Source organism: Gopherus evgoodei, chromosome 9 (genome assembly GCF_007399415.2).
Source record: "Gopherus evgoodei ecotype Sinaloan lineage chromosome 9, rGopEvg1_v1.p, whole genome shotgun sequence".
Lineage (NCBI taxonomy): Eukaryota > Metazoa > Chordata > Testudines > Testudinidae > Gopherus > Gopherus evgoodei.
Window position 1 is genome coordinate 87,697,230 of NC_044330.1, and position 14,634 is coordinate 87,711,863.

General features: G+C 44.0%; 1 protein-coding gene and 1 long non-coding RNA gene across 3 annotated transcripts in view; both read left to right on the forward strand.

Annotated features, from left to right (window-relative positions):
- LOC115657338 (ubiquitin carboxyl-terminal hydrolase 12) overlaps positions 1 to 14,634 on the forward strand; it is a 54,770-nt gene that overhangs the window by 10,136 nt on the left and 30,000 nt on the right. The window lies entirely within an intron of this gene.
- On the forward strand, positions 721 to 14,391 carry LOC115657339. Its single transcript, XR_004001960.1, has 3 exons — positions 721 to 797; positions 899 to 901; positions 14,381 to 14,391. It is a non-coding gene; the product is annotated as an uncharacterized LOC115657339 (long non-coding RNA).

Consider the following 14,634-nt stretch of genomic DNA (forward strand, 5'->3'; position numbering starts at 1 on the left):
TCTGGGATAGTGAGACTATTTTGAATTATTTTGTTTTATAATCTGTTAATACAGAGAGCCCCTAAGAAGAGAACTGGAACTGTGCTGTTGTTTGGGACATGAGTTCACTTTCCCTGGCTAGTTGATCATGCCGTATTTTAAATGAGCAAAGGTTTCCTGAAATTTTTGGAAGTTGAGTCTGAACAGAGGGTTCTATATTTCCTACCATTTTATCCATCAATCTCTTTCATATCTCCTCCTTAGCTGGGCTCTTTAGGACTCCAACCTTATTCTAGGACTGCATACAATTGCTACTCCTGAGAGAATTCTGCATTGAAAAATTAAAAATTCTGCACACAATATTTTAAAATTCTGCAAGTTTTATTTGTCTGTAAATAGACAGAGGCTCCAGCAGGGCAGTGGGGAGTACAGGCCGCTGGCTGCATGAAGGTGGGAGATCACAGTGCAACCCCTCTCTTTCCCCTAGGACACAAACTTAGTGGTGAGGCAGCACCTGACTCTGACACTGTACAAGTGCTGGGCCTGCCCCAGAAATACCGTGGGGCCCTACTTCTCTGCGCCAGGGGCAAGCAGACTCAACCAGTTAAGATCCAATGTGAAGGGGCTCAGTGTGGGGTGATCAAGGTGTGGGGTGAGAGATTTCTGTGTGGGACAGTCTGGGTGCAGGCAGCTCAGTGGGGAAGACTAGGTGTGGGGGGATCTGGATGCACAGAGGCTTGTTGGGGGTGAATCCAGGTGCAGGGGCAATAGGACTCTGCAGGGGTTTCTAGGTGAAGGTGGCTGGTGCTCAGTGGGGAGTCTGTATGCAGTTAGGTGGGGGTCAGTGGGAGTCTAGATGTGGGGGCTCAGGAGGGTGGTGTTGGTCAGGGTGGGAGTTTGAGTGCAGGGAGCTTGGTAGGGAGTGGTCTGGGTGCAAAGGTAGGCGTCTGGAGGTGGGGGGGCTGGTTGCAGGGGGCTTCAGATACAGGGGTTGAGGATCAGTGGGGTGGGGTTCGGGTATGGAGGGCTGGGAAGAGTTTGAATGTACAGGGTGAGGGGTGTGTCATAACATATTCCCAGATTTGGACCTTAGCGTCCAAAATATGGGTGTTAGCATGAAAACCTCCAAGCTTAGTTACCAGCTTGGACCTGGTAAAGCTGCCACCACCCAAAAAATTAGAGTGTTTTGGGGCACTCTGGTCCCCCCAAAAACCTTCCCTGGGGACCCCAGGACCCAAATTCCTTGAGTCTCACAACAAAGGGGAATAAACCATTTCCCTTCCCCTCCTCCTTCCAGGTGTTCCCTCCCTGGGTTCCTGGAGAGAGACACAGAAGCAAGCTCCATGAATCTAAACAGAGGGACTCCACCCTCCCCGTTTCCAGTCCTGGAAAACAGAAGTACCGAGAGCTAATCTCTCTTCCCCCCTCACCCAGAGGGAATGCAAAGTCAGGCTAGTAAATCTAACACACACAGATATCCCCCTGACTTCTTCCTCCCACCAATTCCCTGGTGAGCTACAGACTCAATTCCCTGGAGTCCCCACTAAAGAAAAACTCCAACAGGTCTGTCATAAACAGATAGCTAAGGGTTAATGTCTCTTTCACCTGAAGCACCTGACCAGAGGACCAATCAGGAAACCAAATTTTTTTCAACTCTGGGTGGAGGGAAGTTTGTGTCTGAGTCTTTGTCTGTCTGCCTGCTTTCTCTGAGCTTTGGAGAAGTAGTTTCTGTTTTCTAATCTTCTGTTTCTAAGTGTAAGGACAAAGAGATCAGATAGTAAGTTATATGGTTTCTTTTCTTTGGTATTTGCATGAATATAAGGGCTGGAGTGCTTTGATTTGTATTCTTTTTGAATAAGGCTGTTTATTCATATTTCTTCTAAGCAATTGACCCTGTATTTTGTCACCTTAATACAGAGAGACCATTTGTATGTATTTTCTTTCTTTTTATATAAAGCTTTCTTTTTGAGACCTGTTGGAGTTTTCTTTTCTGGGAAATTTCAGGGAAATTGAGTCTGTACTCACCAGGGAATTGGTGGGAGGAAGAAATCAGGGGGAGATCTGTGTGTGTTGGATTTGCTAGCCTGATTTTGCATTCCCTCTGGGTGAAGAGGAAAGTGCTTTTGTTTCCAGGACTGGAAACGGAGAGGGGGAGTCACTCTGTTTGGATTCACAGAGCTTGTGTCTGTGTATCTCTCCAGGAGCACCTGGAGGGGAGGAGGGAAAAAGGATTATTTCCCTTTGTTGTGAGACTCAAGGGATTTGGGTCTTGGGGTCCCCAGGGAAGGTTTTCCAGGGGGACCAGAGTGCCCCAAAACACACTAATTTTTTGGGTGATGGCAGCAAGTACCAGGTCCAAGCTGGTAGCTAAGCTTGGAGGTTTTCATGCTAACCCCCATATTTTGGACGCTAAGGTCCAAATCTGGGACTAAAGTTATGACATGGTGGCAGCGGTTACGGGATAGACAGAATCCAGAAGCCAGTAGAAATATTTTATTTTTCTTTTCTCGGCTAGGGGCTTTTTAGCAGAGAGAAACAGTTCGGTTTTAAAAGGGAACCAGAGAGAATTTTTTTTCTGCTCTCTCTGGCAGTTTGTGGCTTGCATCTTAAGCAAGAAACCATTAAGGTGCTATTAAGAGTCTTTTGTCACACAATAGCACTCCCATTGAGAGTCATTACCAGCACTATATACATGCAAATAAAGTGGTTTTTCAGGTTTTTATGACAAGGTCTTAAAAAGAAAGCTTTATGTAAAAAGAAAGAAAAATACATAAAAATGGTCTCTCTGTATTAAGGTGACAAATACAGGGTCAACTGCTTAAAAGAAATATGAATAAACAGCCTTATTCAAAAGAACACAATTCAAAACACTCCAGCAACTACACACATGTAAATACAAAAAAAAACCACAATAACCCCTATTGTTTTATGATCTTTGTACTCACAACTTGGAAACAGAAGATTAGAAAAGCAGGAGGCAGAAAAATCCTCTCATAGCCGAGAGAGTACAGGCAGAAGACCAAGAACAAAGGATTCACACCCAAAACTTCCCTCCACCCAGATTTGAAAAAGTCTTGTTTCCTGATTGGTCCTCTGGTCAGGTGTTTCAGGTTACTCCTTTCCAGGTGAAAGAGACATTAACCCTTAGCTATCTGTTTATGACACCCCCCCCAAATTGCAGACAGTGGGGAAGCTCACTAGCGGCGATTTCCTCCTAGAACTTTAAAATAAACAGATTGATACTACACATGCACCTTTACATATACCACTAAGTATATAACTAACAGACTTTTACATTTTAAGAACGCTTTTTAACTACTGGATTCTGGGAAACTCTCATGGGAGACAGCATCAGCTACTTTGTTAGAAGCTCCTGAGATGTGCTGAATTTTAAAATCAAAATTTTGGAGAGCTAAACTCCAACGAAGAAGTCCTCTGGTCAGGTGTTTCAGGTTACTCCTTTCCAGGTGAAAGAGACATTAACCCTTAGCTATCTGTTTATAACAGGGTGGGGGTTCGGGTATGGGCGGTTAGGATGCACAGGAGTTGGGCAGGTGGGAGAGCAGCTCCTCATACACTGACCCCTCCCCATGTGACTGAGGAGCGATAGGGGCAGGAAGCAGGGGAAGATGCTGAGCTTCCTGCAGCCAGAGGAGGTTTATGGAGGTGGGTCTGATGCAGCCTCAGTCACTCCTTGCAGGGGAAGAGGAAGCCCCGTCCTCTCCTGCCTCCAGCTCAGCCAGGAACAGCAGCTGATTATGGTGCAGGGTAGGAGCCACCGGCTGGGGTGTCCCCAACCCTGTGGTGATTACCTCTCCACTGACTGCTTCGGGTGCCTGAAACAATGTACCTGCAATGCTAGGGAGGAGTGCATGACTACTCTTCCAGCTTCCCTTTGCTTCTGTGTCAGAAAGTCATTTTTCTGTGGGGAACGTGAATTCTGCGCACACGCAGTGCGCAGAATTCCACCAGGACTAAATTGCAGAATATTGCCGTGTGTGAATTACTGGCAGATCCATTCCGGAGTACAGTGGAGTCTCTTCATACATGCATTTAACTTACACGATTTCAACTATACGTGTGCAATGAGCATATGCCCCGGAGTGAGTGTGAGATGGGAGACGTGAATCTGCTGTTCCCTCAGTCGGTTTCAGTTCCTGTGTGCCTCTCATAGTGTGAGCATCGTGCCATGCTGAGTGTGATTCTAGTGTTTAAAGATACGTATTTTTCATACAACATGGCCCCTAAATGCAAGCCAACTACTTCATCTGGTGCAAAACCGAAGAAACAGTGATCTGTTCCAACGCTGGAGGAAAAACTGGGTGTGTTGGACTTATTGAGAGACGGTATGTCAAGTCTCCAATGTGGCGTGTAAATGTGGCCGCAATGAATCTAGCATCTATGCCATCAAGATTCGAGAAAGAGAAATTCGTCAAGCCGTGGCATCAAGTGCTCCAATAACTGCTAAGGTGACGAGCCAGGTGCATGATAAGACTTTAGTGAAGACTGAAAAGGCATTAAACTTATGGCTGGAAGACATGAATCGTAAACATGTACCTATCGATGGCAATACATTGCGAGAAAAGGCTCTTAGTCTCTATAAACTGTTCAAACCTCCTGCCGAAGAGAGACAGCCTTCTGATGAGAAGGAATTCAAAGCCAGCCAAGGTTGGCTTAACGGTTTTAGGAACCGCTTCAACCTCAAAAACTTGCAGACTACTGGTGAAACTGCATCTGCCGATGAAGAGGCAGCAAAAGCCTAACCCAAACAATTAAAGAAAATCATAGAAGAATAGGGCTATCTTCTGGAACAAGTTTTTAATGCTGATGAGACTGGGCTCTTCTGGAAAATAAATGCCCAACCGCACTTACATTTTGAAATCAGAAAGACAAGCCCCTGGCTTCAAAGCAGCTGAAGACAATGTGACTGTGTTGTTTTGTGGCAATGCAGCTGGGCATTTAATAAAGCTAGGCTTGCTCTACAGGGCTGCAGATCCTGTGCCCTAAAAGGCAAGAATAGATATCTCCTGCCCATGTTCTGGCAATCAAATAAAAACGCTTGGTTGATGGCAGTGTTATTTCTGGAATCCTTCCACAAGTGTTTCATTCCGGAGGTCAGGTGGTACGTCAAAGAGAAAGGATTTGACTTTAAAGAGTTGCTGATCGTAGACAATGCTCCTGGCCACCCTGAGGCACTCTGGTTTGGGCATAACAACGTTGAAGTCGTCTTTCTCCCCCCCAATACCTCCTCCAGCCTCTCGACCAAGGCGTGATTCACCATTTCAAGGCCACGTACACGAGGCTTACATTCTCATGAATTTGTAGTGCTATGGATGCTAATCCCAATCTTAATGTGATGGATGTTGGAAGTCCTTCAACGTTGCCGATTGCATCACTTATATTAAACAGGCAATGGATGCAATCAAGCCGGAAACAGTCAATGCATGTTGGCCAAACCTGGAAAGAATGTATGAATAATTTTAAGGGTTTCCCGACCATTGATAAAGAAATGAAATGCGTTGTTCAGGTGGCCAGGCAAGTGGGTGGTGATGGCTTCGTCAACATCCTTGAGGAGGTGATGGCTTCGTCAACATCCTTGAGGAAGAACTTGAAGAATTAATTGAGAACCATAGAGGAACGTTGACTAACGAAGAGTTAGAGGAACTGATAAAATCATCTACAGAAGACAAAGATGACAGCGATGAACAGGAAGAGCCAGCAAGTTGGAATCTTCATAAATTTGCTGAAGTGTTCCAAGCAGTGAAACACTTGAATGATTTAATTTCTGAATGTGATCCCTCTAAGGAACGAAGCCTCAAAATCACATGTAGTATTTCGGACGATTTGAGACCATATCAAGAAATGTTTAAGCAGCTCAAGAGATAACAGCGACAGTTGCCAATCACAATGTTTTTCAAGAAAAAACAACCAGCAGCAGATGAGCCTGGACCATCGTCTCCTGTATCAAGCCCTAACGACCCCCCAATAGAGTCATTGTCATCATAGACTAGGAAGAATATTCAGGATGAATAGTGAGTGGTTAGGTTTGCTGTTTTCCTTTTTTATTCTTTCATTCTTCCATCTTTCTCTCTTTTATGTAATTAAAAATGCTGTACTGTAAAATATTTTTATTAAAATGTACTCTTTATTATATACTGTACGTTACTGTATACATTATACATTTATACATATTACTGTACAGGGTTGATACTGTACATAAAACCATGTATACTGTACTTTATTGGCGATTTAAGGGATTTTCAAGGGTAATTTTGGCTAGCTGCGATTTTCGCCTCATGCACTGACTTTAGAACCTACCCCCCGCGTAAGATGCTATTCCACTGTAGTGAATATTGTACATCAGTAAATAAGGACTAGTTCCTGTGAAGTCATGAGAGTCTTTAACTCAGTGATTTCATCTTGCAAGATTGGGCCCCAAGTGAATAAACATAATTAAAGTGAATTATAAAACATATTTTAAATATTTTAATTATGTTATGCATAGTTAAATTATGAATTTCAGTTTAATTATGGCATGCATAGTTACTTTGCAATATTTTGTAATTTTAGTAAAGACTGTAATATGAAACATTGCAGCACTCTGCAATTTAAATCTTTGTTGAGGAGTAGGCAGAGGCAGCCACTTTTGTTTGTGCAGGTTGTAAAGTAATTGATCAGTGAGATTGGTGAAATTAGTGAGATTCTGTTGAATTTAGAAATGCTAAATCCAAGACACTCTTGTACCCATTTTCCTTTCAAGATTATTGGTTCATTTCACCCGTCTAAGAATAGTCAGTGCTGGAATCAGAAGTTCAGTTTACCGTAATTTGCTATGCCTAAAATTGCAGCCTTATTTGTCATACGAAAAAAGATCATTTCAAAACACAAATCACAGTGAGAGACAGACTGAGCTTCTGACAGTTCCCCTCTGCCCTCATCCCGTTTCAGCTTAATGCTTCTGGGCTCTGCAAGCACACAACCCAAGAGTTAAAAATTGGCAACAGATATTTTCTCCTTTCTGAAGGCTGATGTTGACATAAAAGTCTTGCCTTTTAAAATCTGGGGAAGGAGATGTTTCATTAATCACTTCTCATATTCCTGTTGAACAACAAATATCACCCCCCAAACACACACCTTTAAACTAAAAAACAAAAGTGGTAACTTAGACCTGGTCTTCACTAGGAAATTAGGTAGTATAACTAGGTCACTCTGGGGTGTGAAATATCCACATCCCTGAGCGACGCAGTTAAACCAACAACCCCTGGTGTAGACATCTTTAGGTCGACAGGAAAATTCTCCCTTGCCACCTGGCTACTGCCTCTCGAGGAGGTGATTTACCTATGTTGATAGGAGAACCCCTCTCTTTGGAGTAGATAGCGTCTTCGGTGAAGCGCTACAGAGACGCAGCTGCAGCTTTTTAAGCATAGACAAGCTCATAGTGCTCGTAAAACTGGAATGGTTGCTCTTAGCCAGCCTAGCAAAGTGAAGGCAGGTAGGCCTTATGGAAACACCTCATCCTATTCAGATTCCTTTTCCTTTTCTTTCAGGTTCTAAACAGCTCTGCTTTTGCTGACTGTCTTCTCATCATTCCCTTGCTTTTTTCTGATCTTAATGCCCTCTTGTGGGGTCCTGCCAGGGCCTGTCTCAAAACCCACTTTTGGTTTGCTCTCTGGTGCCGGAGCTCCTTTTCTAATTTATAAAATATTTAGTCAAATAAAACAAAACTGATTAATTAGAAAAAGTCAGCAAGGCACATTGTGCATAAAATATATTGTCTATACTGAGATCTCCCTTTAATCCTTCTTCCTTTCTTTTTGCCTGATATTCTTCTCTAGGTGACAAATTCCTTGTGGCAGGGGCCTAATATTGTCTGTAAAGCGCTGTGCACATCTGTGTGGTACTGTAAAAATAATAAACTTTTCTCAGTCCTCATCTGTGCACTTAATCTATCCCAGTATCTTGGTTTTTGTGGGTGTAGCACCTCTAATGGAGTGTAGGAAGGGCCAAAGTTGAGGCTTCAGTACTCATAAATCTAGTCTCTAATGTGACAGATTGTTTAATTTTAATGCATTACCAATAAAATAGCTATATTGTGGTTTTACCTGTATTTGTTTAGTTACTGCAACATACTAAAGAGCTTCAGTAGAGCAAATCATATGGCATAAGTAAACCCAACTAGAGAGGTTCTCAAACTGTGGTCCACAAGCTCACCTCACAGAAAGTTCCCTCTAAGGTGTGTGCCTGAGTGGCTGCACACGAGAGAATGAAGGACCGTCCACCTAATTAGTGGAGCCATGCAGGTGTGGCTCCACTAATTAGGTGCCTGGACCCTGGAGAAGATGCACATGTAAGGTGAGGTGGTGGCCTTCGGCGGGATAGGTGGGAGGAGACAGTGGGGTGAGAAGGGAGAGTGGGGGCAATTTGGGACGTGTAGGGCTGCGGTGGCCAGAGAAGGAGGTGACTTTCCCCAGCTCCAGGGCTGTGGCTGCCAGGGAGAGACCCACTTCCTTCCCAGACTAGCTCTGTGGCTGCTGTGGCAGGGAAGAGACCCCCTTCTTTCCAGCCCGAACACGGGGCTGCCGCAGCAAAGGGGCGACGGCACATCCATCACATTAGAAGGGTGAGACTACTGATATTAAAATATGAATTGTATGCTTTTATTTGTAGAACAAAAAAAGGTAATTTTATTATTTTTTTTATATAGCACTATTATCCAAAGCGCTTTACAATATTTAGCTAACGATACAAACAACATTTGGAAAGATCATTAAGTGGCCGACCGAGACCCTCAGCAATTTTCAAGTGGTCTGCGGAAAAAAAAAAAAGTTTGAGAACCACTGCGCTATTGTTTGCAAGCTGCTTGCAGTGGCTTTGTCTACAATGGTCTACTTAATTTAAGCATTCTGGGATACATTAACTGTAATTGGATAGTGAGGATTCAGTGATATAAAATATGTGATGATAAAATTAATATGCTGCTCTGAATTTTAAAATTGTTTTAACTTTTTTACCTTAGCAGAATGACACATGATCACATTTCCACTGTGTATGTGGAATTATCCATGGAATCACTATTTTAAATTAACCAATTGGGCTTCAGTCTATTAAGAGTAATCTAGGGAGGAATAATTAAAGCCTTTGAATATATTATAAATAGGGCTGAAGTAGTGAAATTTTTTGAAAATTATATATATTTAAAACATATACACACACACACACACACACACACACACACACACACACACACACAGGTGTGGGCTTTTTTTTTTTTGTAGCTCTGAGAACATTGGGGTATTAGGCTGAATAGTCTGTGTAGCAATTGTGTGTGGGCAAGACAAGGTTTAAAAAACTAACAAAAGAAGCCAAATAGTCCTGAGCCAATCGTTGGCCACTGAATAGCAGTGTTCAGCTTCAGAAGACCTTCAGGGCATGAACATAGCAACCATCCAGCACGTGTGCAGTATCATCCATAGCACCGAGATGCACAATGGGCTGTCCTGGGTGCCCCGGGCATGGTTGGTCTTGGTGCACAAACCATGCCATACCTGAACCTGTTAAGCTGGCTCCAGAAGTGGTGTGGGAGCCCAAAACCAGGTAACCGTTTATATCCAACAACGAACTGTCACCCTTCACTTTCTCTGCTCCAGACTTTACGTTCTCTTCTGGACAAATCATGCAGTGTGTAATCCATTCAGTTATGCAATACATGTTGAAGTAGTCATGAATGGTAAACAGATGTTTAGAGATGTAAATCTAATTTGGGAAGGAGTATATGTAGATATAATTTAAAACTAGACTAGGCAAAGCTTTCAGATATCCTATAAGGACCATCTTGCATTGGCTGAAGAGATGTGGGAGAACAAAATTTACCTAATAAATCTCTTCCGTCTTTAGTTTCTTGAGCTAACAATATAATTTGACTGGGACATGGGAGCATACACTTAAATTTTTCACTTGTATTGTGTATTAAGATGTGAATAAATTAAGACTTCTTTATTGAGCAGAAACATCCATAGCTTGCAAATCACCAGAGATGATGGATCTTGGTTCCAAACCTGGTGAATTTTGCAGTTAATAATCCAGTAGTTTTTGAGGTTTTGTGAGCTGGTTCTGTGGGTGACTAGCTTAGACAGCTTCTCTAAGTAGACAGTTCATGAAAATTAGTTTCCTCAACTCTCCTCTTACCTCATCCAGTTGAACAAAAGCTACTTTAAAAGGCTTTTGTTTAGTGCACTTTGCATTAATATTGCATGTATTCACTCATTACCAGTTTCTCTCTCTATTTGAATCAGATATTGGCCTGTGTACCCATTTGAACCAGTTTGAGAGATGAAAGGTAATTACAGAATAACTTAGATTTTAACTGTTCCCTACACCTGAGGTCCACCACCAGAGTACCTGTTTCATAAGAATGGCCATCCTGGGTGATACAAATGGTCCATCTATCTAAGTATCCTGTCTTCCAGCAGTGGTCAGTGCTGGATGATTCACAGGGAATGAACAGGACAATTATTGGGTGATCCATCCCCTGTTGTCCAGTCCCAGCTTCTGGCCCTCAGAGGTTTAGGGATACTCTGAGCATGGAGTTGCATTGCTGACCATCTTGGCTAATACAGCCATTGATGAACCTATCTTCCATGGATTTACCTAATTCTTTCTTGAACCGACTTATATTTTTTGTCTTCACAATATCCCCTGACAGTGAGTTCCACAGGCTGACTGTGCATTGTGTGAAGAAGTACTTCCTTAAGTTTATTTTAAACCTGCTGCCTATTAATATCATTGGGTGAACCCTGGTCCGAGTGTTATGTGAAGGTGTAAATAACACTTCCTTATTCACTTTCTCCATACCAATACTCTTGAGGGCATTCTGCGCACAATATTTTAAAATTCTGCAAATTTTAATATGTCAATAAATGTGGAGGCTCCAGCATGGCAGCACAGGCAGAGGTGGGAGATCACCTTGCTGGCTCATTCCCACCCCCCCACTCCCGAACACAGACTTGGTGGTGAGGCTGCGCCTGATCTTGACACAGTGCAAGGGCCAGTCCTGCCCAAGAAACATCCCAGGGCCCTGCCCCTGCATGCCAAGCACACTAGATGTAGGCAGGCAGGCTCAGCCCAGCAGGATCCAAGTGTGGAGGAGCTTAGTGTGGGAAGTTCCAGGTGTGGGGTGATAGCGTTCTGAGTGGAGCAGTCTGGATGCAGGTGGCTTGGTGAGGGGTCTGGGTGCGGGGGGATCTGGATGAACAAGCTCATTGAGGGGGTTCTGGGTGCAGAGGCACTGGGACTCTGCATGGCGATCCAGGTGAAGGTGGTTGGGGCTCATTGGGGGAGGGTCTGCATGTGGAGGGCTCAGCAGGGGGCTCTGGGTGCTGACTTTGTGGGCTGTGGGTCCAGGTGCTGGCTTGGTGTGGCTCAGTGGAGTGGGGGTCGGTGCGGGGGGCTTGTTGGAGTGGTCTATGTGCAGGTGGGGTGGGGAGTTGGTTGTGGGGGGCGGTCTGGGTGCAGGAGTGCGGTCCAGATGCAGGGAGGTAGGGCTCAATGGGGAGGGGTCCAGATGCAAAGGGTGAGGTTTGTCGGGGTGTGGGTTCAGGTGCAGGGGTCTCATGGGGGGGTTGGTTCTGGGGCAGAGAGTGAGGTTTGGCAGGTCAGTTTGGGTATGAGGCGGGTCCAGATGCATGAGGGGTTAGGCGGATGGGGAAGCAGCTCCCCTTACAGTAACTCTACCCCACCACAACTGAGGAGCGATGGAGGCAGGAAGTAGAGGAATGCGGAGGTTCCTGCAGCCAGAGAGGTTTCTAGGGGTGGATCTGACCTAGCCGTGGTCACTCCTTGCAGGGGAAGAGGAAGTCCCTTCCTGCCTAGCGGGACTAGCAGCTGGGTAGAAGCCACTGGCTGGGGCATCTCCAGCCCTCCCCCGCAGTGATTTACCTCTCTGCTAGCTGCTCCTGGCACCTGAAACGATGCACCCACACTGCTGGGGAGCGGCTCACGATTGCTCTTGTGGCTTCCCTTTGCTTCCCCATCAGAAAGTCATTTTTCTGTGGGGAAGCAAAGAAATCTGCGAGGAACATGAATTCTGCATGCACACAGTGGTGCAGAATTCCCCCAGGAATAATACCAATCATGGTGTTATAGACCTCTGTCATATCCTCCCACAGTCATCTCTTTTTCAAGATGAACAGTTCCAGTCTTTTTAATCTCTTTTTGAACGGAAGCTGTTCCATACCCCTAGTGAGTTTTTGTTGCCTTTCTCCTTTTCCAATTCTAATATATCATTTTTGAGATGGGTTGATCAAAATTGCATGCAGTATTCAACATGTGGATGAACCATGGATTTATATAGTGGGTTTATAATATTTTCTGTCTTATGACTCTCTTTCCTGTTGCACGTTGAGTAGATATTTTCAGAGAACTAACCACAATGATGCAAAGATCTCTTTATTGAGTGGGGGGTAACAGCTAATTTAGAACCCATCGTTTTATATGTATAGTTGAGATTTTTTCCAGCGTATGTTACTTTGCATTTATCAACACTAAATTTCACATGCCTTTTTGTTGCTCATTTAACCTGGTTTTGTGAGATCCCTTTGTAACTGTTTGCAGTAAGCGTTGGCCTTAACTATTTTAAGTAATTTAGTATCATCTGCAAACTTTGTCACCTCACAGTTTACACCTCTTTCCAGATCATTTATGAAGATGTTCAACAGCACAGGTCTCAGTACAGATCTTGGTAGACCTTGCTATTTTCCTCACTCCAGATACTCCATGATGGGTTTCCAGATGTCAAAGCCCCTAAATTAGTTTATAAATTATATATAGATGAACTTGCCTTGCAGTTTTCTGGGCTCTGCTCTGTCACTTCAAGAGTAATGTGCTATTTATTATAATTAATTTTGTCCCCTTTAACGGGATAAACTTTGGCTGGCAGAGAACTAAGTACAATCATTCTAAGCAGGCGTTCCCTAATGTAGATGTTAGTGATATCCATGAGCAGTACTTGTTGAGGAGTAGATGCTGCAACTATTGTAGAATATATATTATCCCCAGATTATGTTGATTTTTGGTCACAATTTAGCAGATGGCAGTATTTCCCCTGCTTGCAAGCAAAGAAATAAATAAATGCTTGGAACGTGTACATTAGTATTTCCTGTGCAAAATCTTGCAGGTTACAACTAAGCTTCATGATATTTCTGTGAAGTATGGTGAACTATCACTCTTAACAGATGGATAAACTGCAGCACAGAAAGGTTAGGTGACTTGTCCAATACCATGAACTAAGCAATTTGAAGGAACCCAAAATTCAAGTTTCCAGTCCCTGATCCAAAGTCAGTCTGTCAGTCGAAAGATTTCCATTGACTTCAGCGGGCATTGTATCAAACCGTAAGACAATATTTGTGCCCTTATAACAGAATAAAACAGAATGGGGGAGGTCTCAATCAGGACAGATTGTCACCATTCCTTGGAGCTCCATAGGATTTGCAATATGGTAGAAATTGCTGGGCACAAATGAGTGTGCATTGTTTCTGACTGTCAAGTGGTGTAAATAGTATTACCACTTTAGTCAAAACCAAGAGGATGTGTTCTTAGAATCAGGCAACCCTTCAGCTGGAAGATTTATGCTGGCTGGTGAATTTATAATTGATGTTTAATTCCTGCTCAGATAGCTACAGAAAGCTATAGAAAGTTATACAGTACTTCCTCTCTGAACAGTATCTTAAGAATAAGGTATTTATATTGCAAGTTTCCATGGACATACTCCAAGGCTCTTGGATGTACTTTTGGAAGCTGTATAAAAGGAATTATTTGTCCCTGGGGCTAGGGGATAATAAATCAGTTCTAATCTTGTCCACCTAACTGCTTTCTTTGTACTATAAAGGAGTTACTTTGAAATACAAGCATGCTGAGAAGTGAAAGAGGAAGAGAGGTGGGAGACAGAGTTCGTATGCAAATAGCAAGGAGAGGCAGATTTAAATAGAAGTATTTGGTTCCATTAAATGTTACACCTCTACCCTGCTATAACGTGACCTGATATAACATGGGTTCGCATATAGCACGGTAACCGTGGGGCTCAGGCGGCGCTTTAAAGGGTCCGGGGCTCTGGCTGCTGCGGGGAGCCCTGGGCCCTTTAAATCACTGCCGGAGCCCTGCCGCCGCTACCACTGGGTTGCAACAGCAGGGCTCAGCCAGCGATTTAAAGGGCCCGGGCTTCCCGCAATGGCTGGAGCCCGGAGCTCTTTAAATCACCTCCAGAGCCCTGCTGCTGCTGCTACCCTGGGGCTGCGGCAGCAGGGCTCGCCGGTAATTTAAAGGGCCTTGGGCTTCGTCTGCTGCTGGAGCCCTGGGTCCTTTAAATCACCGCTGGAGCTCTGCCGCTGTTACCCCGGGGCTGTGGCAGTGGGGCTCCGCCAGCGATTTAAAGGAGCTGAGGGTCCCCGCTGCCGGAGCCCTGGGCTGTTTAAATCACTGCTGCAGGCCTGCCACTGCTACCTCAATATAACGGCGTTTCACCTATAACGCGGTAGGGATTTTTGTCTCCCCATAATTGCGTTATATCGAGGTAGAGGTGTATTCTAAAAGGTAACATGATACATGTGAATTACCAGTGTTAAGATTCTGAATCTGATTTAACTAGGCTTTACTGTTAGCTTT